The sequence below is a fragment of the Amblyomma maculatum genome, chromosome 1 (genome assembly GCF_055883805.1).
Source record: "Amblyomma maculatum isolate TAMU_Amacu chromosome 1, ASM5588380v1, whole genome shotgun sequence".
NCBI lineage: Eukaryota > Metazoa > Arthropoda > Arachnida > Ixodida > Ixodidae > Amblyomma > Amblyomma maculatum.
The window spans coordinates 259,752,274-259,757,095 of NC_139344.1; positions in this window are offsets into that span (position 1 = coordinate 259,752,274).

Genomic DNA, 4,822 nt, shown 5'->3' on the forward strand with positions numbered 1-4,822 from the left:
TTTATGTCAATAACTACTGGCTCACTTCGCATGTATCTCATAACGCGACCCCTCCTTTCCCTAGATTTGTTTTAATGGGCCTAGGTGGCACTGACGCTGTGACGGAGAAGAAAGAAAAAGCAGCTCTTTTTTTCTCTGCCGCGTTCGTGAAGCGAATAATATTACTTTACTTACTCCTAGTAATTTCTTCCTGCCGTGGTAGTGCAGTGGTTAGGGCGCTCGACTGATGTCCCCAAGGACGCGGGATCGAATCCTGGCCGCTTTCTGATGGAGGTGAAAATTCCCTGCATCCACTGCGGGATAAATATGGCTTTTCCACATCCATCCAGTTAACCCTTCCCTGCTCCAATTACGGCCACCTTATCTATCTCGGGAAACTTCATTTCATCCGTTCATCCTGACTCTTTGCCGCCCCTTGCTACACGTGCGTTATTTTATTGCAATCCCCTCTATCTCAAGGGTCATCGATTACCTTTCCTTCGCATCACATGTCCAGCTCATTCCCATTTATTCTGCTTTATTACGGATAACATGCCCTAAACTTCGTTTTGCGTGGGATGTTGCTCCTCACTACAAAAAAGAAACCATTTTTCAATATGACAACCTTAGAGAAACTCTTCGTACACTTTCTGAGCCGGACAAATTCTTCAATACTAGTTAACCACGCATTCTTCCACGCGTACACTAAATACGCTCTTACTCTGGCTCGATCTTTTCTCTGCCGTGTCAGACACTCTCCCGCGTGCCCGAATACGCAAGCTGCTGGTATAACTTGACATTAATTTCTGATCTTAGTGAGGCATATAGGGACCGCCACTCAACAGTATCATCGAGCAGGTGGATATATGGACGACATGTGTCCAGGGCTGAACTTGATGCTAATTTAGAACACTGAATTTTCTTCTGCCCAGTTACAATTTAGTCTCCTAATTTTTCAGGCCCCTCTCCCCCAACGTGGCCGGCTTGGCTAGCGTCGGACCAGCTAACGGACCCCTTGATGACCCTGTCAGGACATTCTCGACGTTTAATGCTCGGTCTCAGTCGAGTTTTTTTCCTTCTCCTCTTCCCTCATTTTCATTTACATGGCTAACTACGCTGTCCTCAATTTAAATGCAAGCTTTCTCAATAGCCTCCGAGTTCCTGCACCATAGGTGAGTACTGCTGTACACGCAACGTAAGTAAGCATAATATAGGCAATTTCTGCACGGTGCGGCTTAGTGCCAATAAAGAAAAAAAACCTGTGATGTAGCGGTTAATGCAATTGGATGGAGCTCTGTGGGACTGTTATTCAAATCCTATGACGCCCTTTCCTTTCTTGATTTTTCATGTGGTATTTCACAGGTTAGAACTTTTTTTTTTTTTTCCGCCTTCTTTTAGTCCCTCAGCTTCCAAGGCCGGCGGGTAATATAGGGGCAGCCTGTATGGCAGCTACATGACTCCGCACAGTAAGTAAATAGTACACTACGCGAGGTCAATTGTGCCACCCCCAGAGCAGGAGAAATTATCTATTAGAACGGGTAACAACAAAATTAACAGCCCCGAACGCCATTAAAATAAAGGTTCTGTGTTCGCCATCCATTCTTGATTTCCCTTCTAGAACGGCCAAATGTTGGGTCCACTTTACTTGAGGGGATCCATCTTGGCTTCAGCGACTGTTCCACTAGCTGATCATTTCTCAAACCACGTGCCAATCTCAGTGAAGCAAGGCTACCCGATGTCCCTGCTTTTGTTGTTGTTGTTGTTTTTTTTTTTTTTTTTTTTTTGCCTTTACATGGAGCCGCTTTAAATGTTCTGCGTAAAAGTAATAACCACGGTATCCCAGATTTAGGTAAAGGGGTTAAAAGTGCTTGCATATGCTCATTAGTTCGGCTTTTTCTGCCCTGACAAGTCCAACATTGAAAAAGCAATATTCGCGATAGATCAGTTTGGCAGCGTCATTGGACCTCCTCCGACGAACTTGCTCCAAAAGTTCTGGCCAGCGCTTTGGTTCATGGGGCGCAACACCGCCCATATATGCCAGAATAGCATGTTCGTGCGTCCCGCCTAAATATACTGCGGCTTCACTAGATACATTTAAGTGAAGTGTACATTGCCGGAGGCGCAGGTTCAGGCCGTTGAGCGTTATGCTCTAATTTTGTCCCCATCGGCTTTCAATGTTTAGTCGAGGCCTGCGATGTTTTTGGCGATAAAATTTTAATATGTGCTTCAGGTCCTCCATTGTGCTTGATATTACATCCAGTGTTTTCACCGAATATTTTCGACGTGTATTTGGTCATAAAATATTCAGCCAATCCGACGTGACAACCTATATACAGGCCTGTTTGTGCACGGGATTGGGCTTAGTGCACCTGTATGCGAAGCAGTTAGTTGCCCGTTTCTCATTTGTTAGGCATTGTTCCCATCCAGTTATTAGCGCGTTCCTTCAGGTTAACCTCAAGACTCTGCTCCCCAACTCAGTGGCTTCTTCAGATTTTACTGACCGCCCCTTTTTACTATGATTTGAGCACGAGGCTTATGGTTCGGTGCGGTTTTTGACAGTCAGGTGTTCTAATAAGTACTTATTTGTTTCGCACAGGCGTTTATAGTTATGCAATGAATTGATAACAGTGATCAATACTCTTTCCGTCGCCATTGTACCGTTCTTTATATTTTGGCTACAAGGATCATGATGTCTTAATATGCGTGCGCTAAATGGCAGTTTCCACTGGCACACCACAATGCTTTTTTTTTTTTTTTTTTTTTTTTAATTAAACCCCGAAGCTCTGCCTGTTAACACATGGCTGCACAGGAAAAATAAATTTGTACCTTCTGTTAACTGTCGTCTGTGCGATGTACCTGCAACCATTGAATACTGTTTTATTAAATGCAAGGGAGGAATAATAATAATAATAATAATAATAATAATAATAATAATAATAATAATAATAATAATAATAATAATAATAATAATAATAATAATAATAATAATAATAATAATTGGTTCACAGGAAGGGAAAGGCGCAGTATCTGTCACACTTGTTGCTGTGGACACCTGAACCGCGCCGTAAAGGAAGGGAGGAAGGTGGGAGTGAAAGTGGAAAGAGAGAGAGGAATACTTTATTCCAAATTCCTGCAGTGTACGATACCTTGTGGTGACTGGATCTGATTACGAACCCTACGACGTGATACGACATACGTGCCTTCTAAATCACGTACATTGTACTTGATGCAAATAAACTTCAATAAAGATTTTTTTCTGATTCGATTCCACGACCTGTAGAAAACATGCATGTCGGACCGCAACGCTGAACCTGTTGTTTTACCTATAATTCAATTTAGCTGCATGACGCTCCAGCTAGAGGACATATACGAGAGAAATTACACGCCATTGGATTGATTTCCGCTTTAATATACGCTGTTTACTGTACATAACCGCATGCAATAAATGTCATGTACGAAAAGAAGTAATATGTCTGCGGAGATGTCGGTCTAGGGCTCTGCTTTCGAAAGTATACAACTGTAGTTCGAGTCCAATTTTCGCTTGCACTTTTCAACTTGCCTCTTCTCTTTTTCTTTTTCTTTTTTTACACCACGCACTTTATATCTCCTTTATACGTTAGAGTGGGTTGCCATTCAGATTACATTTCCAGACTCCTTTAAGCCCAAATTGCTGTTTAGACTCACAAACTAATATTTTTACATTTTTTATTAAAGCCCAAATTACCGAAGAGCAAAAAAATTCCCAATTTTCTCCTGGATGCTCCTTACCTTTCTAGCTACCGTTCTGAAACATGTTAAGAGAGGAAATCGCCGTTTAAAGGCTTTCAAATAACTTTGAATGGTCGATGCACTGTGACGTCTACACCTAGCAAAGAATTTACAATGTCTTCTAGGCTGATCCCGACCTTTTAGATAGCATCTGACGCGCACAAGGAAGCCAAAGTACGTCAAAAGAGGTGCCACGCGAGCATATACATAACCGCGAAACGCCGCAACCGAAACATATCGATACGGAAATGGCGGCGTGCGTGCCGCCAAGTGTAGGTTTTGTTTTGCGTCCAACCTTTTGCCATCTTTGCCGTGTTCTTTGCGTGATAAACTAGCGATTTCTAAACAGAACCTGTTTCACAGTTCTTGTATACGTGTAACGTGACGCACAATAGTCAGCTGAACTTCAGGATCCCTTGCGCGTCATGGTGCTTGTACTTGAGACAATGGGCTGTAGCGGCGATCATCGAGACGTATTTCTCTCCTCGCTCTTTTCGACCTTATAAAAGCATTGCTTTCAGCAAAAGTGATATTATTATTTTTTTTTTCGATTAGAAGCTGGCAGTCGATACAAGCCAACTTCATTTTCCCCGTTTAAGTTTAAGCCAATATACTATAGCTGCACACAAAAGGATTCTATGACGCCTTTTTTTCGACAACGCCTCCGGTATTACTATCCACAGAATTAATCTCTTAACCTCAAAAGTATAATTTCAAAAATTAGTCGCGGGCTTCCATGAACAATCTGGTGTGCACCACTTTTCATGCGAGACCATTAGGAGTGAAAGCGAAAACTTTCCGCCATGTGCCTAGAGGCTCTACCACATGCCATGGTTGACAGGTGGCAAAATGGAGGGCGGGATATCTCCCCGCTCCTCTCCTAGGGGAGAGGTGGAAGAGACGACGGACTCTGATATAACAAAAGCCTGGATGTAACGAAAATCGTTAATTATATGCTTCTTACTGCTGGTCATAAGCGGTGAGTCGAAAGGGCATATGCCTTCGCATTTCCTCGGCACCAATAAAACTGATCGCCCTATTTTTTTTTTTTTTTTTTTTTTTTTTTCACGTTCCT